General features: G+C 46.2%; 1 pseudogene; it reads right to left on the bottom strand.

Moving 5' to 3' along the window:
* Positions 1 to 14,456: 14,456 nt before the first annotated feature.
* Positions 14,457 to 24,785, bottom strand: LOC100443604 (S-phase kinase-associated protein 1-like; annotated as a pseudogene).
* Positions 24,786 to 25,763: the final 978 nt, after the last annotated feature.

The raw sequence follows: 25,763 nt of genomic DNA, 5'->3' as shown, positions 1-25,763 counted from the left end.
GCTGGTCTCCAACTCCTGATCTCAAGTAATTCACGTGCTTCAGCCTCCCAAAGTGCTGGGATTACAGGCATGAACCACCGTGCCCAGCACAAAGTTGTTTTAGCAGTGACAAATACATCAGGAGATTAAAACAGAGTTATGAGATAAAGAGGCCAATGATCAGAAACTGATCAACTTTAGCCTTCACTAAGTCAGGAAACGGAAGGCTAATTCAGATCTGGGTGGTCCTTTCTGAGATAGTGACCTGTGTGCTGAGACCTGAATGACGAGAAGCAAGCCCCTTCTGGAGACTCAGGGACAGCATGTCAGCGAGGAGGGACAAGGGCAGACATGGAAGAAGGGCCTGGGCACATTGAAGCATGTGGCTCTAGAATGCAAATGAGGAAGCGCTATGGCAGAGAGGCCCAAGCAAAGCCAGAACTGATCGTACAGGGCTGTAAGGGGGCTCTCATGGGTTCACGTGCATTGAAGGGTCTCAAGCAGACAGAGGAACCCTATCCTCTGATTCATCCAATTACCAGCTGACTCTGCTACTGTGTGGTGAATGTTTGCAGGTCCAGGAGGAAGCAGAGATGCTGGCTAGGAAGGGATAGAATAGTGCCAATTGGACCCACATGACTGTGAAAGATGAGGGTGACCAACGACCCCAGTTTGCTGGGTCTGAGGGGTTTCCTGAGACACAGGAACTTCAGTACTAAAATGAGAAAGTCCTTGGCAAACCTGCATGGGTGGTCATCCTAGGCCACCATGGGTAGAGATCAAGTCCACCTTACTTGCTGATGGATAGAAGGAAGGAAAAGAAAAAGTCGACAGTGACTGATACGAACTTAGCTTGAGCAACTGAGTGGATGGTGGTGCCATTTACTGGGATGCAGAAAATGAGACTGGAACAGATTCAGAGAGAAAATCAAGAGTTCAACTTTCTGAGATACCCAAGGCGAGCTCTATAAATCTCTGCCAAATGGCAAAGTCACTGTTATAACCCTTGAGAGAGACCTTCTGCTCTCCCAGATCTATGGAGATCCAAAGTGAATACAAAAATAGGCAATCTAATCAACAGCAAAATTGCTCTGGGATCTCATAATTGCTGGCTAACAGTCACAAAGGAGCCATCCTTCCCAGAAAGAGAGGGATGCATCCGTTTCCAACAGATATGATGTTAGCAAAATCCAGAAGCAAGCTGGGGGCCATGCTGACCCTGGCCTCTGCTGTCTCCTTACAGACCCCACCCCCAGCAATTTGTGATGGATGCAAATTTAATTCAAGATGGGGAGGGGAGGGCAGCAGGAGGGGTCACATCAAGTTAATGTAGGAGCATCATTCTCTGTCTCTAGCTCCACCGAGATACTCCACCCCGGGTCCAATTATTTCTCTTTCCTCTGTTGTAGAACACCTTTCTCCTTCCTCTGACCTCAGCTGCCAATGATGCCTTTACAGCAAATGGGCTTCTAGAAGGCTTTCCCAACAGAGTTAATCCTCTGTCCTACTAAAAGGACCACTTTCCTATCCCAAGTGCTGGCCTTTCCCCCATGACCTGCTCTTGGCAGCCATACACTTCCCTTGGAGGGAATACTACCTCTTGCATTTCTTCCCACAAGCTCCTCCTTCTCCATTGCAGCAGCTATTCCTGCTGTCTGCAGAGACCCCTGCCCCCCAGTCTAAAGTGAAGAAAAACCAGTAGGTTCCCTAGGGTGAACTGGGAGGGAAGGGAGGAGAAGCTGGAGCTTCCTGTCTCTGCTAACCTGCCCGAGGCTGTTAGCATTCCTGCTTTTTCTTCCTTATGTCTGGCCCCACATCTCCCACCCAAAAATATGTGTTCTCAGAGCAGGAGGAGGAAAGTAGTGATGCCCTTCGCACCAGTTCTTTATTTATTTAAATTTTATGGCCAGGCGCAGTGGCTCATGCCCATAATCCCAACACTTTGGGAGGCTGAGGCAGATGGATCACTTGAGGTCAGGAGTTTGAGACCAGCCTGGCCAACATGGGGAAAACCCGCCTCTACTAAAAATACAAAAATTAGCCAGGTGTGGTGGTGCACACCTGTAGTCCCAGCTACTTGGGAGGCTGAGGCAGGAGAATCGCTTAAACCTGGGAGGCAGAGGTTGCAGTGAGCTGAGATCACACCACTGCACTCCAGCATGGGCAAAAGAGCAATACTACGTCTTATTGTTATTTTGTTCATTATGAATTGTTTGCATTAACTTAGATTACTTTTTAAATATTGCATTAAGATATTATTTTTCTTGGGTGCTGAGTGTTTTGGTATCCTTTAGATTTTGTGCTCCAGGTGAGTGACTCACTCACTTCACTGTAACCTGAGTCCTTCTGGTTTGCCGGAAGTGACACATGCATAAGGAGACTAAAACCTGCAAGGTGAGACTCTTTTTCGTTTGTTTTGGAGAGACAAGGTTTTGCTGTGTTACCCAGGCTGGTCTCAAACTCCTGGCCTCAAGCCATCCTACCACCTCGACTTCCCAAAGTGCTGAGATTACAGGCATGAGCCACTGTGCCTGGCCTGGACTTCCAGTTTTATTTATTTATTTATTTATTATTTATTTATTTATTTTATTATTATTTTTTTTGAGAAGGAGTTTCGCTCTCGTTGCCCAGGCTGGAGTGCAATGGTGTGACCTCAGCTCACTGCAACCTCCGCCTCCCAGGTTCAAGCGATTCTCCTGCCTCAGCCCCCCGAGTAGCTGGGATTACAGGCATGCGCCACCATGCCCAGCTAATTTTGTTTTTGTTTTTGGGGTTTTTTTTTTTTTTTTTTTGAGACAGAGTTTTGCTCTTGTTGCCCAGGCTGGAGTGCAATGGTGCGATATCGGCTCACCGCAACCTCCACCTCCCAGGTTCAAGCGATTCTCCTGCCTCAGCCTTCCGAGTAGCTGGGATTACAGGCCTGCGCTACCATGCAGGGCTACTTTTGTATTTTTAGTAGAGACGGGGTTTCTGCATGTTGGCCAGGCTGGTCTCAAACTCCTGGCTTCATGTGATCCACCCGACTCAGCCTCCCAAAGTGCAGGGATTACAGGCATGAGCCACTGCGCCCGGCCTATTTATTTATTTTTAGACAGAGTCTCGTTCTGTTGCCCAGGCTGGAGTACAGTGGCATGATCTCGACTGGGGTTCATATCCTATGAGAGGTCCCCAACTCTGTCCTGCAAAGTGCTCCCCTCTCTCAATCCACGCTGGTAGAGTGTTCAGCTTATCTCCATCCCCCTGGCCTCAACTGACTGGCCCACAAGTAGACATCTGACCTGAGTGGAACCAATGGGTTCCTGGCCTCAAACTTTGAAATGATGCTAAGAGATTTCAGTCCCATGGTGACTGGACCAGTCAAGAAATCCTAAGGCCTTGGCCAGGTGCGATGGCTCACGCCTATAATCCCAGGCCTCTGGGAGGCCGAAGTGGGCAGATCATCTGAGGCCAGGAGTTCAAGACCAGCCTGGACAACGTGGTGAAACCCCATCTCTACAAAAATACAAAAATTAGCCAGGCATGGTGGTGGGTGCCTGTAATCCTAGCTACTCAGGAATCTGAGGCAGGAGAATCGTTTGAACCAGTGGGCAGAGGTTGCAGTGAGCCGAGATTGCACCATTGCACTCTATCCTGCATGACAGAGCCAGACTCTATCTCAAAAAAAAAAAAAAAAGAAAAGAAAAGAAAAATAAATTCTAAGGCCTTTTCTACGCTGGGAACGATAATAGGTTGCAGAGACAGTTTTCAGGAAAAGAAAGAGAGAAGAGTGAAGCAGAAATATAATAAGGGCTGAAATGGGATTTGGAGACAGTCCTGTGAGCATTCCTGTCCCTGGCAAGTCCCCAGTCAGGGCCTCATGAGGTGCAGGTTTGTGTGTTTTTGGCTGCCCAGTACCCATTAGCTTCCAAAACAGGCCCCCATTTCCACCGTGAGCACTATGTCTGAATGTTTATGTTTCCCCCAAATTCATATGTTGAAATCCTTTTAAGGTGATATCAGGAGGTGAGGGCTTTGGGATTAGTGGCCTTATAAAAGAGGCTCACAGGAGCTCATTCACCCCTGCCACCATGTGAGGACACAGGGAGAAGGTACTTTCTACAAACCAGGAACTTGGTCCTAACCAGACACCAAACGTGCTGGCCCCTTGATCTTGGACTTCCCAGCCTCCAGAACTGTGAGAAATACATTCTGCTGTTTGTGAGCCACCCAGTCTATGGCATTTTGTAACAGCTGCCCAAATAAACTAAAACAGTGGGTCGCCTTTCGAAGAAGGGTCATACCGGGCCACCTTCACCTTACTGAGGGGAGCCAAATTCTTCTGCCCACAGCCAGGGACTGCCACACACAGGTACGTGTCTTCAGCTGGCCTCTCCCAGGTCACAAATCCCATGCAAGTGACTGCAGTGGTGGCTGCCTGCCCAGGCGATCCTGGTAAGTCTCCTGCCCACCCCTCCAGGCTGCCTTGGCTCTGCCTCAGCTGTCCTCAGCCTTCAGCCTCGTGTGCCCCCTTCTTTCTGTCTTTAAGTTCCCTTTTGTTTTAGCAAAACCAGAGTTGGTTTCTCTGATTTGCCACTGAGAGGTACTGACTGATATCAGGTGCCTGAGTTCCATGAGACAGCCCTGTATACGTTCCCTGAAGTAAGCTCCAGGTGTATTTCCATCTCTTGAGGTCAAGAGTCCTGCCGGGCGTTATGGCTCATACCTGTAATCCCAGCACTTTGGGAGGCCAAGGTGGGTGGATCATTTGACGTCAGGAATTCAAGACCAGCCTAGCCAACATGGCAAAACCCCGTTTCTACTAAAAATACAAAATTAGCCAGGCAGTAGTGGCGTGTGCCTGTAATCCCAGGTACTCAGGAGGCTGAGGCGGAAGAATCGCTTGAACCCGGAGGCAAGGCCAGGCGCAGTGGCTCACGCCTGTAATCCCAGCACTTTGGGAGGCAGAGGCGGGCAGATCACGAGGTCAGGAGATCGAGACCACGGTGAAACCCCGTCTCTACTAAAAATACAAAAAATTAGCTAGGTGCAGGGGCGGGCGCCTGTAGTCCCAGCTACTCGGGAGGCTGAGGCAGGAGAATGGCGTGAACCCGGGAAGCGGAGCTTGCAGTGAGCCGAGATCCCGCCACTGCACTCCAGCCTGGGCGACAGAGCGAGACTCCCTGTCAAAAAAAAAAAAGAAAGAAAGAACCCGGAGGCAGAGGTTGCAGTAAGCCAAGGTCAAGGTCATGCCACCGCACTCCAGTCTGGGCAACAGAGTGAAATCCTGTCTCAAAAAAACAAAAACAACCACCCAAAAAAAAAAAGAGAAAACAAAAAAAGACACAAAACTCCTTAGAGGTTAGCGGTGGACTCTGGACAAGTTATTTTACCTCTCTGCGCCTCTCTTTTCTTATCTGGAAAATGATGCTACTAATTCCTGCTGTGCAGAGTAATTGGACAAAACAGCAACAGCAATAATAAAGGTGATCAACAGCAAATGCCAGATTGTGCTTACTATGTTCTAGGAGCTATTCCAGGAGTCTACATCTAGTAAGAAACTCATTCCACCCTCACAACAACAGCCCTTTGAAGTAACTAATTTTTGCCTCATTTTGAAAGTTAGAAAATTAAGGAACAAAGAGGCTAGCTAAGTAATCTCCCCAAAGCCACACAGCTAACACGTGCCAGGGTGTCTCATACATATTTTGTTGTTCAGTAAATGGTGGTTATTGTTTGTGCTCGTCAAAAGATTTGACAAACTCAAAAAGTCAGTTTATGACGTAGGTTGCACCCCTCATGTAAAGAAAGGGTTGAGCTGGGTGCGGTGACTCACGCCTCTAATCCCAGCCCTTTGGGAGGTCGAGGCTGGTGGATCATTTGAGGTTAGAAGTTTGAGATCAGCCTGGCCAACATGGAGAAACCCCGTCTCTACTAAACATACAAAAATTAGCTGGGTGTGATGGCGGTTGCCTATAGTCCCAGCTACTCGGGAGGCTGAGGCAGGAGGATCCTTTGAGCTCAGGATTTCAAGGCTGCAGTGAGTTATGATCACACCACTGCACTCCAGCCTGGGTGACAGAGCAAGGCCCTGTCTCTAAAATAAAATAAAATAAAAACAACAAAAAGTTAAATAAATAAAAAAATTAAAAAGACAAACAGTGCATGTTTGCCCCACACCTGTCTGGTCTCCAGTGCTTTCTGCCCTAGTGGATGGTGTCACCATTCCCCAAGCTTCCTGAACCAGCTGTCCAAGGGTTGCCTCTGCTTCTTCCCTCACCCCAAATCCGATCAATCAATCAGCAAACCCAGTCTGTTCTACCTGGATAATCCTCATCTCTCTAGTCCCTAGAGCAGGCCACTGTCACCCAACTGCTGATCTCATTTCTCATATCCCCCTCCAATCCAATCCCACATCACAGCCAAAATGATGCTTCTAAAGCACAAATCTGGCCACTCTTCCTAATCTTCAGTGGCTACCGCTTGACTCCAATACAAAGCCAAACTTCTTTTGATGGTTTATGAAACTCCCTGATCTAGCCCCTGCCTACCCCTCCAGCCATCAACCTTGACATTTTCCCTCTGCCATTTAACAAAAATCTGTTGAGCTCCTAACATGAGCCAAGCACTGGAAGAATAAGAAGGCAACATGATTTCTGCTCTTATGAGGGCTACACTGGGCTGGGTGGCTCCTTTTTATCTTCGAGATATCAACTTAAATATCAGTTCCTCAAGGCCATGCTCCTTCTTTCTTTGAGTCCCTTGGTGTGTGTCTCCAGAATGCTTTGCCCTTCTCTACCATAACTTATCCCACACTTGATTGCTGCTCAACCTCTCTCTTTGCTGCCAGAGCCATAGGGATGGGCACTGACTCTCTTGCTCATCTCTGTGTCCCCAGCACCCAGTGTGGTGCATAGTAGACATTCAAAAAGTAGTTGAGGCCAGGTGCAGTGGCTCACGCCTGTAATCTCAGCAATTTGGGAGGCCGAGGCAGGCGGATCACACAAGCTCATGAGTTCGAGACCAGCCTGGGCAACAGGGTGAAACCCCAGCTCTAATATATATATATATATGTGTATATATATATATATATATATATGTGTATATATATATATATATATATATATATATATATATATATACATGCATGCTGGGTCTGGTGAGGCATACCTGTAGTCCTAGCTACTCAAGAGGCTAAGGTGGGAGGATGGCTTGAGCCCAGGAAGTGGAGGCTGCAGGGAGCTGAGATTGTGCCACAGTACTCCAGCCTAGAGGATAGAGCCAGATTTTGTCTCAAAAAAAAAAAAAAAAGTAATTGATGATGCCAGGTGCAGTGGCTCACTCCTGTAATCCCAGCACTTTGGGAGACCAAGGTGAGAGGAACACTTGAGGCCAGGAGTTCAATACCAGCCTTGGCAACATAGCAAGATTCCATCTCTATTAATAAAAAATTTTAAAAATTAACCAGATGTGGTGACATACACCTGTAGTCCCAGCTGCTCAGGAGGCTGGGGTGGGAGGATCACTTGAGCCTGAGGTCAAGGCTGCAATGAGCCCTGATTGCACCACTGCACTCAAGCCTGGGTAAAAGTACAAGACCCTGTCTCTAAAAATGAATAAATAAACATTTTAAAATGCAAACAAAAAGTAGTCAATGAAAGCCAGGCATGGTGGCACATGCCTGTAGTCCAGCTATTCAGGAGGTTGAGGCAGGAGTTCAAATCCTGCCTAGGCAACATAGCAAGACCCCATCTTTAATTTATATGGATATAAATATGTATATATGGCCAGGCACGGTGCCTCACGCCTGTAATCCCAGCACTTTGGGAGGCCGAGGTGGGAGGATCACCTGAGGTTGGGAGCTCAAGACCAGCCTGAGCAACATGAAGAAACCCTGTCTCTACTAAAAAGACAAAATTAGCTGGGCATGGTGGTGCATGCCTGCAATCCCAGCTACTCAGGAGACTGAGGCAGGAGAATCTCTTGAACCTGGGAGGCGGAGGTTGCAGTGAGCTGAGATTGTGCCATCGCACTCCAGCCTGGGCAACAAGAGCAAAACTCCATCTCAAAAAAAAAAAAAGTACATATCATATACATAATAAATAAATAATAGTTGATAAATGAATGTATAAATATATGAATGAATAGCACTATACTTATTAAATAATCATACTTCTGGTTTTCCTCCAAGACTGTATGCTTTATTTTTTAAACAGGAAAGGTCATGTCGTATTTATATTTTTCTCCCAGTAGCTGCCACATTGATACTCAATGAGTCTTGGTTGAATGGATGGACAAGTGTGTCCCTGTGCGGAAAAATGAGCGTTAGGAAGGATGGTCAAAGCAGAAAGGCAGTGCCTTTGGAGACCAAGGTAAGTGTGGGCACCCCTGGAACTTACAATCTCATGATCTGCCTATTCTCCAGAGAGGTGTGGAGTTCCTTGGTTCTCAGTATTTGCTGAACATGGAGTCATGTGAGGCAGTTGACAAAATACCAGTTCTAAGGCCTCTCACCCAGAGATTCCAGTTCAATGGGCAATGATGAGAGTTGGACACTGGATTTTTTACTTTTTTAGAGATGGGGTCTTACTCCGTTGCCCAAGCTAGTCTCAAACTCCTGGACTCAAGTGACCATCCCACCTCAGTCTCCAGAGTCACTGAGATTACAGTTACAAGCCACTGCACCTGGCTAGAAAATAGGAGTTTTGTTTTTTTTTTTTTTTTAGACAGGGTCTCACTCTGTTGCCCAGGCTGCAGTATAGTGACACAGCCTCAGCTCACTGCAACCTCAACCCCCTGGGCTCAGATGATCCTCCCACCTCAGTCTCCTGAATAGCTAGGACTACAGTCGTTCACCACTACGCCTGGCTAATCTTGTATTTTTAGTAGAGACAGCGTTTCGCCATGTTGCCCAAGCTGGTCTTGAACTCCTGGGCTCAAGCAATGCACCCTCGGCCTTCCAAAGTGCTACGATTACAGGCGTGAGCCACCGCACCTGGCCCAAAAATGGAATTAAAAAAAAATGCTTCCTGGTTAGCCTAGTCAACATAACAAGACCCCACCTCTACTAAAAGTTAAAAAAAAAAAATAGCCAGATGTGGTGGTGCAGCCCTGTAGTTCCAGTGACTTGGGACGTGGGAGGATTGCTTGAACCCAGGAATTTGAGGCTGCAGTGAGCTATAATTGTGCCACTGATCTCCAGCCTGGGTGACAGAAGGAGATTCCATCTAAAAAACAAGCAAAAAAAAAAAAAAAATCTTCCTAATGATTTTAATGTGCAGCCAGAGCTGGGCAGTTTTGGGGCCTCCTGGAATTTATAAGGCTTTGGTCAGATCTAGGTGTGCAGATATGCAGACAATCTGCCAGGAACTGCTGGGTATCTGCTGCGGATTGAGACTATGACATAATCAGAGGTGAAACCAAGGAAACAAACTCAGAGAAAGAAGCCAAGACCAATTCACCATCCCTCCTAGATATACACATATTGAATGAATGAATTAATGCGTAGTCTATAATGGTACTCCAACTTTCTTCTGATTAGAAAAAAAGAGAAAGAAGGCTGAGCGTGGTGGCTCAGGCCTGTAATCCCAGCACTTTGGGAGGCTGAGGTGGGCGGATCACTTAAGGTCAGGAGTTTGAGGTCAGCCTGGCCAACATGATGAAACCCCGTCTCTACTAAAAATATAAAAATTAGCCAGGTGGGGTGGCAGGCGCCTGTAATCCCAGCTACTTGGGAAGCTGAGGCAAGAGAATCGCTTGAACCCAGGAGCACAGAGTTTGCAGTGAGCCGAGATCACGTCACTGCACTCCAACCTGGGTGACAGAGTGAGACTCAATCTCAAATAAATAAATAAATGAAAATTAGCTGGGTATAGTGGCACACAGTTGTAATCTCAGCTACTCAGGATGCTGAGGCAGGAGAATCACTTGAACCCAGGAGGCAGAGGTTGCAGTGAGCCGAGATCGCACCATTATACTCCAGCCTGGGTGACAGAGTGAGATTCTGTCTCAAAAAGTAGAAATTTGGACACAAACACAGAGAACCCTGTGAAGTCAGAGGGAGAAGATAGCCACCTGGAAGCCAAGGAGAAAGGCTTCAGAAGAAACCATCCCTGCCAACACCTTGATTTCAGACTTCTAGCCTAGAACTGAAAGAAAATACATTTCTGTGATTTAAGCCACATAGTATGTGGTACTATGTTTCGCAGCCCTAGCAAACTAATACACAGCTATAAATAAGACCAAGTTCCTGTCCTCCAACACCTATGTTCATCAAGCATTCATTTTGTGAGGCTGAGTGAATAATTTTTACATATCTATTGCTTCTTTCAAAGCTGTGTAATCACTGTGAATTTCATTCAAAAAGCCTTCATCGAAGGAGTCTCTTGGAGGAGGTCGAGGGAGGGAGAGCATCAGGATAAAAAGCTAATGTGTGTGGGGTTTAATACCTAGGTGAGGGGTTGATAGGTGCAGCAAACCATCTTGGTACACATTCACCAATGTAACAAACCTGTACATCCTGAACATGTATATGTATCCTGGAACTTCAAATAAAATAAAATAAAATAAGAAAGAGTCTCTTAATTCTTTTTTGTTTTGTTTTGTTTTTGAGACAGGGTCTCACTCTGTCACCCAGGCTGGAGTGCAGTGGCATGATCACGGTTCACTGCAGCCTCAACCTCCTGGGCTCAAGCGATCCTCCTGCCTTAGCCTCCCTAATAGCTGGGACTACAGGCTCACACATTATGCCAGTCTAATTTTTTTTTAATTATTTCTTTCCTTTTTTTTTTTTTGAACAGTCTCACTCTGTCACCCAGGCTGGAGTGCAGTGGCGCAGTCTCGGCTCACTGCAACCTCTGCCTCCCAGGTTCAAGTGATTTCCCTGCCTCAGCCTCTTGAGTAACTGGGACTACAGGCGCGTGCTTGGCTAATTTTGTATTTTTTTAGTAGAGATGGGGTTTCACCATGTTGGTCAGGCTGGTCTTGAACTCCTGACCTCAAGTGATCCACCCGCCTCAGCCTCCCAAAGCACGGGCATTGCAGGCGTGAGACACCGTGCCCGGACTGAAATATTTCTTGTAGAGTTGGGGGTCTCCAGCTGGATGCAGTGGCGGACGCCTGTAATCCCAGCTACTCGAGAGGCTGAGGCAGGACAATCGCTTGAATCCGGGAGGCGGAGGTAGCAGTGAGTCGAGGTCGCACCGTTGCACTCTGCTTGGGCAACAAGGGCGAAACTCTGTCTCAAAAACAAAAACACAAAAAAAAGAGAGATGGGAGTCTCACTATGTTACCCAGGCTGGTCTTGAACTCCTGGACTCAAGCAATCCTTCCCGCTTAGTGACCCAAAATGCTGGGATTATAGGCATGAGCCGCCACACCCAGCCAAGTCTCTTAATTGTAAGTGGCATTTTATCATTGTGTATATTTGTACTAAACAAAGTATCAGTTGGATACTAGCTTGCCTTTAACACTTTTCTGATACTTGCTAAGTTCCCTTTTTAAGCAGTAGAAAGGAAGCCATAGGCTCAGAACCTTCCTTAAGAAGCAATACCTGCATAGAATTGAATAACATTGCTGTTTTATTTTTTCCATTATATGCACTTTCAGGGTTACTTCTATCTAAATACAAAGTGATAATAATATTCCATTTGTCACAGTAATAGCATGTTTTCATTTCAAATAATTTTTTAGGCAAAAAGCAAGTGATTAGGCTTTAAGAATGAATATTCAATAAATAATAGTAATGTGATTTGTGTATACGGCAAAATCATGATGATGGTATGAAAATGACAGAAAATTGGAAAATACTGAATGAGGTGATTTCTGTGCTCCCCTACTAAACAATCAGAGAAATTGCTAGCTTTATCATTTTTATTCATGTATTCACTTATTCATTCCACTGACACTGATTAAGCCCACCCTAGCTTCCAGACATTACATTAAGCATTTTCCCACAAAATATCTATTTCAGTGCAAAAATAGATGAGAAATATACACAGAACCACCTTTGTCTTATCCATTGCTGTATCGCCAGCACCTAGCACACTGTGAAGGCACTCAAAACTTTGCCTTTGCATTATAGGGGCATTTTTGAGTCAAGATTCAATCTTTTTTTTTTTTTTTTTGAGATAGGGTCTTGCTTTGTTGCCTTGGCTGGAGTGCAGTGGCACAATCATAGCTCACCGCAGCCTCCACCTCCTGGCCTCATGAAATTCTCCCTCCTTAGCTCCCCCCACCAACCCCCACCCTCCACCAAATAGATGGGATTACAGGGGCATACCACCATGCCTGGCTAATTTTCTTTTTCTTTTCTTTTCTTTTTTTTTTTTTTTGAGACAGGTTCTCACTCTGTCATCCAGCCTGGATTGCAGTTGCGTGATCACTGCTCACTGCAGCAGCCTTGAACTCCTGACCTCAAGCAATCTTCCCACCTTGGCCTCCTAAAGTGTTGGGATTACAGACGTGAGACACCACACCCTGGCCAGGCCAGGGGTTTTACCATGTCGGCCAGGCTGGTCTCAAACTCCTGACCTCAAGTGATCCTCGCGCTTCGGCCTCCCAAAGTGCTGGTATTACAGGTATGAGACACTGTGCTTGGCCCACTTAAGCAAATTATAAACCCTCTTAGGCTCCCAATCCCATCTCGCCTCTACTTTAAAGTCTAATGTGACCTTCTCAGTGGAGAGAGACCCATTCTTCCTCAGAACTCCTGCTCATTTAGAGTTTGTATACATAACATAGAGACTCAACAGAAAGAATGATACAATTGCCTCTTCTGTTATTGCCTCCAAATGGTTTTAGCTAATTTCCTTGTGTAAACTATGAGCTCCTTGGTAACATAGAATCGCTTCCATTTTATGCGCTCTTTCACAGGGCTCCAAAAAAGTCCCCCCTTTTCTGGAGATAACCAAAATCAGTTTCTGTTGCTTGCAACCAAACTACTCCCCGACTTATCCAGCATGAACAATGGGTGGGAAAAAAAATTTTGAATTAAGTTAAATAAATGCTACTAAGGACAATTTAACAGTCACATAGGTTGCTTAAGAGATTCCCTTACATCTCAGGCAGGGCCTATTTACTTATATTTTAAATTCATTCCTCACAAGCTCAATTATGCAGTTTTTATCAAAGTTAAAAATGAATATTAGGAAAACAGCTGTGGCAGGTGCTTCTATGAGAGAAAGAGCTGATAGCCCAGCCAAAATGAAGAGAGAAAAGCCACACATGGCAGAGACAGCCAAAAATTCAACAATCACAGTGATTTGGGTAGAGGTTAAAAAAAAAATTCATGAGCTCAATAGAACTGGATTATAGCCCAGTATAATAGGCAGTGTTCATGATGGTGCCCTGAGTCATTTGGAGTAGGTTTAATTTTCTGGTATCTTCTATCTGCAGATAGCATGGAACTGAATAATTCATTTTAGAAAATTTCTAACCCAAATGTCTACTTAAGAAAAAAAAAGTGTGGGGCTCTGTAGAAGGTTCACACTTGAAGAAATTCATACAATCATGAATTTCTTCATTCAACAAATATTTACTGAGCACCTACCCTGGACCAGGCACTTTCCTAGGTCAAGGATAGATGGATGATCAAGACAGATGAAGTAGATGCAGTGAGACACACCTATAGTCCCAGCTACTTGGGAGACTGAGGCAGGAGGATTGTTTGAGCTTGAGAGTTTGAGACTAGCCTGGGCAATGTAGTAAGACCCTGTCTCTAAAAAAAAGACAAATGAGATTCCTGGAGTTTATTTTATTTTATTATTTATTTATTTATTTGAGACCGAGTCTTGCTCTATCACCCAGGCTGGAGTATAATGGCGCGATCTCAGCTCACTGCAACCTCCGCCTCCTGGGTTCAAGCAATTCCCCTGCCTCAGCCTCCTGAGTAGCTGGGATTACAGGCATCCGCCATCATGCTCAGCTGATTTTTGTATTTTTGTAGAGACAGGGTTTCACCATGTTAGCCAGGCTGGTCTTGAACTCCTGACCTCAGGTGATCCACTCGCCTCAGTCCCAAAGTGCTGGGATTACAGGTGTGAGCCACCTTGCCTGACCTGGAGTTTATTTTACATGGGGAAAACACCATAATCAAAGAAACACTTAAATAAACAGGATTATTTAATTTATTTTTTGAAAGTTGTTTTATTTACAATACCACCTTTTAAAAGGTCACTAAAGTTAACTGGACAATAAACTAGGCAGACATTGCTTTACAAAAAAAAAGAAGGAAAGCTCAAAATGTCACTTATAGAGAACCCACAGTTCAGTTTTATTCACAGCAAAGAGAAAAGAAACTTTCGATCATACTAGAGGAAACTCAGCCACAGCTTTGGAATCTGTACTCAAACTACACATGCGGTGAGGACGATATTCTGCTAATACAATTGATATGCTGCTGCGCTTGTCTACTGTTTGTCTGATATTGACAATTATAAACAGGGCAGTGCAACCAGTATTTGAAACAATCCTTACAGTGTGACAGTGTCAGGCACAATATTTCACGTCTTTTCACACCACTGGTTCTCTTTGGGTATCTTGGCTTCCTCCTGTTCAGTAAAGTCAGTTTTGGTATCGACGGAAGACTGTTTGTGCGAATCTCCTCAGGAGCTTTCCCCTTGACCAAATAGGCAATAGTCTTGCATGGAACATCAAGCAAACCTTTGATGCCTAAGTAGTTTGCAGCCAAAATGACTTCAAAAAGTGTTCCTGGGTCAACTTTCAGGAATTCTTGGTCCCAAGCAGGGATAGTATCTGTTCACTTTTCTTCGTTCTCATCAGCTGCTGGAGGAGGAGGAGGGTTATCCTTTTGGTTGGTGCACCACTGAATTATCTTTTTTTAAAAAAAAAATTATTATTATTATTTATTTATTTTTGAGATAGAGTCCTGCTCTGTGGCCCAGGCTGGAATGCAGTGGCGCAATCTCAGCTCACTGCAACCTCCGGCTCCTGGGTTCAAGCGATCCTCCTGCCTCAGCCTCCCGAGTAGCTGGAACTACAGGCATGCTGCCACCATGCCTGGCTAATTTTTGTATTTTTAGTAGAGACGGGGTTTCACCATCTTGGCCACACTGGTCTCGAACTCCTGATCTCAAGTGATCCATCGGCCTCAGCCTCCCAAAGTGCTGGGATTACAGGCACGAGCCACCGTGCCTAGACTGAATGACCTTTTTAATATTGCTGCATTAACATTTGGCAGAGGAACTGGGTCATTATCTCCTTCATCATCCATTCCCAAATCTTCCAACATGATTTTGAGAGTCACAGATTGTTTGGCAATTTCCACATCAACTTCAAATAGCTCTCCATCAGAACTCAGCAACTTAATTGAAGGTATTATGGGTGTTGGGTCTTAAGGAGACAGCCAGCCAGAGGCTAAGGAGAGCTTGACGGCCCCAGTGGAGAAAGAGGAAAGGCAGAGGATGGGGCCTCTGTGGCGACGCAGCATCTGCTCAAACAGGATCATTTAAAATAGCAATGTGTTATACTATATATGGAAATATATCAGAGTGATATAGTAGACAGTGCCTAGGTGGGGGGTAGATAAATTATATTGGGTGATCTGAGGAAGAACATTTAAAGTCATTCCTTTCTCCACTTTTTTCTTTTTTGAAAAAAATTTTAGGACTGGGCGCTGTGGGAGGGATGACCTGGAAGGAATGACCTTCCCAGCACTTTGGAATGCCTTCCAGCACTTTGGGAGGCCAAGATGGGCAGATTGCTTGAGCTCAGGCGTTTGAGACCAGCCTGGGCAAAATAGTGAGACACCATCTCTACAAAAATACAAGAAATTAGCTGGGCGTGGTGGTGCATGCCTGTAATTCCAGCTACTCAGGAGGTTGAGGTGGGAGAATCAATAGAACCAGGGAGGCAGAGGTTGCAGTGAGCCGAGACTGTGCCATTGCACTCCAGCCTGGGTGACACAGCAAGACTCTGTCTCAAAAAACAAACAAACAAACAAAAAACCTATTTTTAATTGTTATGCATACATTAAGTTGTACATAGTTATGGGAACTTCCTGCATTTTTAACTTCCTGAATCCCAGAGGTACCTGTTTTCAGCTGGAAGACTCTGCCTCAGAGAGCTATTGACTGCTTCCCTGAGCTGGAGAGAAGGAAACAAAATAACCACATCCTTTGGTCAAAGAGATATTTGAGTAAAGTTAAGAGTCCTGGCTTCTAGAAGGAAGTTTTTTTGCAGTACCTAGATCAACACATCCTGTAGCCCATCTGAAAGGCTGTCCAAGCAGGACCCAGAACTTAAGTCAGCAATGGGTTAAGGGCTCTCAGTGGAGAAGGCGGTTTTATTCCCCTGGTTTAGCGATCAGGGGCTTGGCCCCCACACGCAAGAGTTAATAACCAAACAATGACTGTCACTAATTCACGGGAGGTTTGAAGCTGTTTTAGCCCCGATGTGCTCTGTGCTCAGTCATCCAGAAGTTACCTAGGGTGGAGGCATTTCATGGTCTGACACTTTGACACAAAGCCATGTGACAAGCAATCTCTCAATGATTCCTCCAAGGCCAGCAACTGTCCCACCCTGGCTGCCAAGTACAATCTATGACCCCCATGCATGCCCTCCAGCTGCCGACTCTCTCAACAAAGTTACTTCTTTGTCCATCAGAATATCTGGCATTTTCCCCTAAAGGCTGGTTATAAAACTTCCACCTGCTTCCAGCAAAAATACTCAAGCAGATTCCAATTTTGCTTCACATGCCGCAGGAATGTGAATAATCCCATTTAGGAAGATGCTTGATTAAGTTTTGAGAACCCGAATCCACTTGGTCATTCTTCAACCCCTAGAGCAGGGCTGTCAAGAGAAGAAACACTTCTACATCAACTATTGCCCAGAGAGGAGTCTTGTTAGGCTGGTTCCAAACAAAAGGAGTTCCTGTAAGAGACAGTAATGCGATTTCCACATATGAAGTCCCTTAGACCAGTGCAGACTCTTTGGCCCCAGTGAACGTGTGCTCCAGGAGACAGCTGGCCTCTGACAAAAACCAGTGTCCCCAACGCAGAGAGAAGAGAGAGCCTGTATCATCAGGACTATTATGTCATTCATCCTCCCAGCTGCCCAGCCTTATAGGTGGAAAGACTCAAAAACCAAATTTACTGAGCCATTACCTATATGAAAAGTGTGTTATCGGCTGAGTGCAGTAGCTCACGCCTGTAATCCCAACACTTTGGGAGGCCGAGGCAGAAGGATCATTTGAGGCCAGGACTTCAAGACCAGTCTGGGCAACATAAGGAGGCCCTGTTTCAGTTTTTTAAAATTCTAAAGAAAAAGAAAAATATGTGATCACATCATTTGACAGGTTGGTAGCAAAGTCTCTCTCTCATCTCCCCCTGTGCCAACTGCTGTGGTAGCTCCCTCCTGCAGGAAGCTATGAAAGAAGAAGGCTGGGCCAGGCACGGTGGCTCAAGCCTGTAATCCCAGCACTTTGAGAGGCCGAGGTGGGTGGATCGCCTGAGGTCAGGAGTTTGAGACCAGTCTGGCCAACATGGTGAAACCTTGTCTCTACTAAAAATACAAAAATTAGCCACGAGTGGTGATGCACACATAGAATCCCAGCTACTCGGGAGGTTGAGGCAGGAGAATCGCCTGAACCTGGGAGGCAGAGGTTGCGGTGAGCTGAGATCGCGCCATTGCACTCCAGCCTGGGAGACAGAGAGACTCCATCTCAAAAAAAAAAAAAAAAAAGAAAGAAAGAAAGAAAGGAGAAGCCTGGCAGCTCTGAGAACAGGTACCTCAGTCCTTGTAGTTCCCCGTGCCTGTCTCCCAAACCTGAGCTAAGACAAGCACATGGCTTCAAGGTGGCAGAGTCCTCATCACAGCCAGGAAGAGAAGAAAAGCCCTTGCTTTAAGACCTGTGCTGGGTACCTTGAAAACTGGTATGTTTCAACAGACAAGAATTCCCTTGCTAAATTCTCTTTTGTTGTTGTTTTTGAGACAGAGTCCCGCTCTATCGCCCAGGCTGGTGTGCAGTGGCGCAATCTCAGCTCACTGCAACCTCCGCCTCCCGGGTTCCAGTGATTCTCCTGCCTCAGCCTCCTGAGTAGCTGGGATTGCAGGCATGAGCCACTGCACTCGCCCCTCCACCCCCTCCAGCCCCGGCTTGCTAAATTCTGTCAAAGGAATATTTCCCCCACAAGGGTACCTGGTATGATCTCGCATATATGAATACCTAAATAGTTTCCCTCCATTACTGCAGAGGTGGAACTAAGGGGCCTATAAAGTGTGAAGTGAGAAATGGTTGCTGTGTCGTTTAATGCTAATTAGCACTCAGGTGATGTGGCTAAGGCTTCCACATTCTTACAGCTCCTGAAATCAGAATCTGGTTAGCGGCTATTTTAAGACTGCATTATAAAACCTGCCCCCAAATGCTTTCTAAATAAGGAGACTGTTACGGGCTGCCACCCATCTTTCCCTTCTGTTAATCATTTCAAGGATTTATGTTGTATACACAAGGTGACTACTAACCAATTAAATCATTAAGGACATTTTTTAATTTGAATGATTTAGTTGAACTTTAGAAGAATCCTCCTTCCCTACCATCCCCCTACATCTTTTAATTTAAGTAACTGAATTCTATCACAATCTATTAAAGGTATAAATAAATAAGTTACGAGTCTACTGATAAAAGCTAGGGAAATTGTTTTATTTTTAAATAACATATTTGTGTTAGAATGATTGGCTTAATTACAGAACTAAAAACAATTATGAACCCTAAATTTTCTCTTCCCGAGTTGTGCTGTTTTGATTGCTTCAGCGGTAGGATAACCAATCCATTCATTTTGTTCTATTTTCCAGGTTTCCAACTCTGCCATATTTATACTAAAAATCATTGGTGATTCTGCAAGACAAAAAAAAATTTAGTGACATGTAGTTCTCCCAATACCTTTATTGAGTTACAAAATTACTAATAACATTCATAGTCTTTCCCTCCAAGCTACCTTTCTTCTTGTGTCCATATATCTGCCCAAAGTCAGAAGCCAATTATTCTTCTTAGAATATTGTTTCGACTTTGCAAAAACAAAAATTATTGTTTCAACTCTAATACCCACTCAACCTCCACCCAATCCAATCAATCAACAGCCCAAGTTGATCCCATCTGTGAATTAACTCCTTTTTTGTTTGTTTGTTTGTTTAATAGAGATGAGGTCTCACTATGTTGCCCAGGCTGTTCACAAACTCCTAAGCCCAAGCAATCCTCCTGCCTCAGTCTCCCTAAGTGCTGGGATTATAGCACTTAGTGAGCCACTGTACCCAACCTGAATTAACTCTTTAACTCTTTTTTTTTTTTTTTTTTTGAGACGGAGTCTCACTCTGTTGCCCAAGCTGAAGTGCAGTGGCATATTCTCCACTCACTGCAACCTCAGCCTCCAGGGTTCAAGCGATTCTCCTTCCTCAGCCTCCTGAGTAGTTGGGACCACAGGCCCGTGCCACCAACACCTGGCTATTTTTTGTATCTTTAATAGAGATAGGGTTTCATCGTGTTGGCCAGGCTGGTCTCGAACTCCTGACCTCAAGTGATCTGCCCTCCTTGGCCTCCCAACGTGCCGCTGGGACTACAGGCGTGAGCCACCGCACCCAGCCCTGAATTAACTATTGAATCCACTCCCCTCCCCAGGCCTGGTACCACTGTTGTAGCTCAGGACCTGGCTGTGTCTCACTGGAATAGTGAGTGTAATAGTCCAGTGGATTCACCTTGACCACTGCTTAGACAGAGCCAATTTATCAAGACAGGAAGAATTGCAATAGAGAAAACAGTAAAAAGTAATTCACGCAGAGTTAGTTGTGCAGGAGACTGGAGTCTTATTACTCAAATCAGTCTCCCTGAGCATACGGGAATCAGAGTTGTTTTTTTTTTTTTTTTTTTTTGAGATGGAGTCTGGCTCTGTCATCCAGGCTGGAGTGCAGTGGCGCGATCTCAGCTCACTGTAAGCTCCACCTCCCGGGTTCACGCCATTCTGCCTCAGCCTCCCGAGTAGCTGGGACTACAGGCGCCTGCCACCGCACCCGGCTAATTTTTTGTATTTTTAGTAGAGATGGGGTTTCACCATGGTCTCGATCTCCTGACCTCGTGATCCGCCTGCCTTGGGAATCAGAGTTTTTAAGGATAATTTGGTGAGTGGGGGGACAGCCAGTGAGTCAGGAGTATTGATTGGTTGGATCAGACATGAACTCACCTGGGTGAGTTCCACAAGAACACAGATGGATCAGGGCCACAAGATTAGATGAGCCAATTTATGATCTGGGTGGTACCAGCTGATCCATCAAGTCCAGGGTCTGCAAAATATCTCAAGCACTGACCTCAGGCTTTACAAAGTGATGCTCTCTCCAGGAGCAATTTGGGGAGGGTCAGAATCTTGTAGCCTCCAGCTGCATGACTCCTAAACCATAATTTCTAATCTTTTGACTAATTCGTTAGTCTACAAAGACACTCTAGTCCCCAGGCAAGAAAGGGGTTTGTTTTGGGAAAGGACTGTTACCATCTTTGTTCTAAACTATAAACTGTAAGCTAAGGGCCTCCCAAAATTATACCTAGGAATGAACAAGGACAGCTTGGAGGTTTAGAAGCAAGATGGAAATGGTTAGGTCAGATCTCTTTCACTATCCCAGTCATAATTTTGCAATGGCGGTTTCATGAGCAGTCCCACAATTGCACTCCCTAGTACCAGCCCGGCTGCCTCCACCCTGCTAGTGTGATGTTCTGGTCTTTATTTTTTTTTTTTCTGTTTTGAGACAGGTTCTCGCTCTGTTGCCCAGGCTGGAGTGCAGTGGCTCAATCTCAGCTCACTGCAACCTCCGCCTCCCAGGTTCAAGTGATTCTCCTCAGCCTCCCAAGTAGCTGGGATTACAGGCACGCACCACCATGCCCAGCTAATTTTTGTATTTTTAGTAGAGACGGGGTTTCACCATGTTGGTCAGGCTGGCCTTGAACTCCTGATCTCAGGTGATCCGCCTGCCTCGGCCTCCCAAAGTGCTGACATTACAGGCATAAGCCACCGTCCCCGGCCTGTTTTTTTGGGCTTTGAGACAGGGTCTCACTCTGTCGCTTAGGCTGGAGTACAGTTGCACGATCACAACTCACTGCAGCCTCGACCCCTTGGGCTCAAGCAATCATCCCACCCCTCAGCATCCTAAGTAGCTGAGCCTTCAGGCTCACACAACCACACCCATCTAATTTTTGTATATTTTGTAGAGGCAGGGTTTCCCCATGTTGCCCAGGCTGGTCTTGAGCTCCTGGCTCAAGTGGTCCACCCACCCTGGCCTCTCAAAATTCTAGGATTACAGGCATGAGCCACCACCACACCCAGCCACGTGATGTTCTGAACACAAATCAGAACCCTGGCTCCGCATCCACCATATACGAAGTCCATGGTCTTTAGAATGGCCCATCGAGGCCATTTCTTGCCTCCCCCAGGCCAACTTGGGGCCCCTCTCTCAGACCTTCACATATGTCCCGTGCACTGGGGATTGCACAGCATTTTAATTCTTTGCTTGCAAAATTATCTCCCTCAAGGCCGGGTGCAGTGGCTCACAGCTGTAATCCCAGCATTTTGGGAGGCTGAGGCAGGCAGATCACTTGAGGCCAGGAGTTCAAGACAGGCCTGGGCAACATGGTGAAACCCTGTGTCTACTAAAAAAAGTACAAAAATTAGCTGGGCCCGGTGGCACATGTTCGTAATGCCAGCTACTTGGGAGGTTGAGGTGGGAGGATCACTTGAACCCAGGAGTTTGCAGTGAGCTGAGATCACACCACTGCACTCCAGCCTGGGTGACAGAGGTAGACGTCATCTCAAAAAACAAACAAAAAAACAATCTGCCTCACTAGACTATGAGCATCCTAAAGGGGGGAACTATGTTTTTCCCAGCGCCCCACACTGAGAAAATGGTTTAAAAACAAACAAACAAACAAACAAAAAATTGCTTGTAGATAAAAAGAAAAGGCCAGGCTTGGTGGCTCACTCCTGTAATCCCAGCACTTTAGGAGGCTGAGGCAGGCGGATCACCTGAGGTCAGGAGTTCGTGACCAGCCTGGCCAACATAAGGAGGCCCTGTCTCTAAAAAAGAAAGAAAGAAAGAATAGAAGATGGGCAATAGAAAGCCCACTGAGCTTCACATACTGTGATAGTCCACAAAAATGACTTGTCAGCCTGCTCACCTAACTTCTCGGCATGAAAAAGGGGATTCCAGTTGAGTGGCCATTGCTGCATCCAATCTATTTGGGGACAGTCCCCTAGCAGCAGGCCAGCTTCGAGTGTGTGTGACCTGTACCATCACACAGCATCCCACACTTAAAAAGCCCTTACATTTAATTTAACCCTCTTCTGTTACCATCTTGAACTTTTTTTTTTTTTTTTTGAGATGGAGTCTCACTCTGTCGCCCAGGCTGGAGTGTGGTGTGACCTCGGCTCACTGCAACCTCCGCCTCCTGGGTTCAAGTGATTCTTCTGCCTCAGCCTCCTGAGTAGCTGGGACTACAGGTGCGTGCCCCCACACCTGGCTAATTTTTTATTTTTAGTAGAGACGGTTTCACCATGTTGTCTAGGCTGGTCTCAAACTCCTGACCTGGGGTGATCTGCCTGCCTCGGCGTGCCAAAGTGCTGGGATTACAGGCGTGAGCCACCGCGCCCGGCCTGAGCCACCATGCCCAGCTGAAATTCTTTGTTTTTGGTTTTTTTTTTTTTTTTTGAGATGGAGTTTTGCTCTTGTTGCCCAGGCTGGAATGTAATGGTGCGATCTTGGCTCACCACAACCTCCGCCTCCCGGGTTCAAGCGATTCTCCTGCCTCAGCCTCCCAAGTAGCTGGGATTACAGGCATGCACCACCACGCCCCGTTAATTTTTTTTTTTTTTTTTTTTTTTCAGTAGAGACGGGGTTTCTTCATGTTGGTCAGGCTGGTCTCAAACTCCTGACCTCAGGTGATCCACCCGCCTTGGCCTCCCAAAGTGCTGGGATTACAGGCGTGAGCCATTGTGCCTGGCCCAAAATTCTTAATAAGTTATCAACAATGAGCTCACATTTTCTATCAGCACTGAGCTCTGCAAACTCTATAACCGGTCTTGCTTAGTGGGTATGGAAATCATAAGCGCTGGAGGCTCAGATCCTCCTGCTTCCTACTCCCCCTCTCAACCTCTCATGCATATATTCACCAAGCAGTCATTCTCTGCAGGCTGAGTGAATACTTCTAGCGTTTCTATCTACTGCTATTTTTCAGGGTTTATGTCATCACCTTTTTTTTATTTTTTTGGAGACAGAGTCTTGCTCTGTCACCCAGGCTGGAGTGCAGCGGTGTGATCTCGGCTCACTGCAGCCTCCACCTCCTGGGTTCAAGCAATTCTCCTGCCTCAGCCTCTGGAGTAGCTGGGACTACAGACGCATGCCACCACGCCCAGGTAATGTTTGTATTTTTAGTAGAAACGGGGTTTCACCATGTTGGCCAGAATGGTCTCGATCTCTTGACCTTGTAATCTGCCCACTTCAGCCTCCCAAAGTGCTGGGATTACAGGCGTGAGCCATGGCGCCCAGCCCTATGTTATCACTATTGAATTTAATAAAATACACATTTGTTTGAAAGAGTTTCTTAATTTTATGTGACATTTTATTGCTGAGTATATTTTCTACCCAAGAAAGTCCTGGTTAGGTACCAGCCTGTCTCTAACACTTTTCTAACACTTGCTAAGTTCCCTTTGTAACTTAGAGCAGGCTACAGGCTGAGAACCTTCCCCAAGCAGAAATATCTGATTAGAATTGAACAGCTCCTGGTGGTACTTTTCACCTCCTGGGAGCCAGGAGCCCAGGCACACCTAAGCACAGTCACTTAGATGCTACTACCCAGGAGATGAAGAGGTGATGAGAAGCTCTCCCGGGGAGATCATGGTCTCCGTATCCCTGCTGGCCGTCACCTGCAGGACTCCTCTCCAAGGCTTCTTCTCAGCTCCTACCCATCTTCCCAACCTGCACCTTTGGGCACCCACTGATTGCCAGAGCCCCCATAGACTTCCAATAGATTCCGTTTCCATTTGAGGAAGCATGAGTGGGTTGTTGCTGCTTGTCACATGGGTAAGCTTTCTAAAAAGTGAAAAAAATCAAAACTGCTTTTGCTGCAGGTGCTTCTTCCTTTCACTTGTCGCCACTTGTCTAGTGAGAGGTGAAGCCAGCTGGGCTTCTGGGTTGGGTGGGGACTTGGAGAACTTTTGTGTCTAGCTAAAGGATTGTAAATGCACCAATCAGCACTCTGTAAAATCGCACCAATCAGCACTGTGTGTCTAACTAAAGGATTGTAAACGCACCAATCAGCGCTCTGTAAAATGGACCAATCAGCAGGATGTGGGCGGGGCCAAATAAGGGAATAAAAGCTGGCCACCCGAGCCAGCAGCGGCAACCCACTCGGGTCACTTCCACACTGTGGAAGCTTTGTTCTTTTGCTCTTCACAATAAATCTTGCTGCTGCTTAGTCTTTGGGTCTACACTACCTTTATGAGCTGTAACACTCACTGCGAGGGTCTGCAGCTTCATTCCTGAAGTCAGCGAGACCACGAACCCACTAGGAGGAGCAAACAATTCCGGACACACCACCTTTAAGAGCTGTAACACTCACTGTGAAGGTCTGCGGCTTCACTCCTGAAGTCAGCGAGACCACGAACCCACCGGAAGGAAGAAACTCCGGACGCATCTGAACATCTGAAGGAACAAACTCCGGACACACCATCTTTAGGAGCTGTAACACTCACCGTGAAGGTCCGCCGCTTCATTCTTGAAGTCATCAAGACCAAGAACTCACCGGAAGGAATAAATTCCGGACACAGTAGGTAGGAGTGCATGGTGCTAGATAATACAGCTGCCTGCCTCCAGAGGGCTCAGCCAAGCTCTGCCCTAGCCCCTGGCCACATGGAGCACATGTTTGGCATTTGACTCAACAGGTAGTTGTTGTTAGTTCCCCACCCTCTCTCTCTACCTGATCCACCTGGGAGTAACACCTAAAGGTTACTTTGGCCTCACCAGGTGCAGAGTCTGTCCCGAATGCTTTGTGTGTGTGTGTGTGTGTGTATTTTTTTTTTTTTTTTTTTTGAGACAGAGTCTAGCTCTGTTGCCCAGGCTGGAGTGCAGTGGTGCTATCTTGGCTCACTACAACCTCCACCTCCCGGGTTCAAGCAATTCTCCTGCCTAAGCCTCCCAAGTAGCTGGGATTACAGGCACCCGCCACCATGCCCGCCTAATTTTTTGTGTTTTTAGAAGAGACAGGGTTTCACCATGCTGCCCAGGCTGGTCTCGAACTCCTGACCTTGTGATCCACCCACCTCAGCCTCCTAAAGTGCTGGGATTACAGGCGTGAGCCACTGTGCCTGGCTCAGAGCCAAGCTTTTTTACCACTAAACACTACTGCCTTCCCCTGGACCATCTAAGCTAGCTGTGGTCCACTGTGACCTCAGATATCTTTCTAGATCTAATGCATTCATATCAATTCTGTGCCTGCATCCTACAATCATAAACATGCCATCTTATAATAGTGCCTACTGAATGGCATTGCTTTTCACTAAGAGTCGCTCCAACTGCCCACCCCTATCTATTACGAAGGCTGGTGGTAACAGTTCAGAGTGGGGGCAAAGGTGGAAGTTCAGGGCTGGAAGACTGGGTGCATAGAAGCTAAAAGAGATGAACAATATGGCTGCCGTGAGAAGTACATACAGTGGATGGATCAACATATCCTGCTTTCTCCTAGGGTGGGTCTTCCTCCACAGCAGAGGCTGGAAAGTTAAGAACCACAATTCCCAGGCTCTAGGATTCCACATGCTGATGAG

The sequence above is a fragment of the Pongo abelii genome, chromosome 3 (genome assembly GCF_028885655.2).
Source record: "Pongo abelii isolate AG06213 chromosome 3, NHGRI_mPonAbe1-v2.0_pri, whole genome shotgun sequence".
Classification (NCBI taxonomy): domain Eukaryota; kingdom Metazoa; phylum Chordata; class Mammalia; order Primates; family Hominidae; genus Pongo; species Pongo abelii.
The sequence above is the reverse complement of the archived record's forward strand: the minus strand, read 5'-3'. Positions and strand labels throughout refer to the sequence as shown.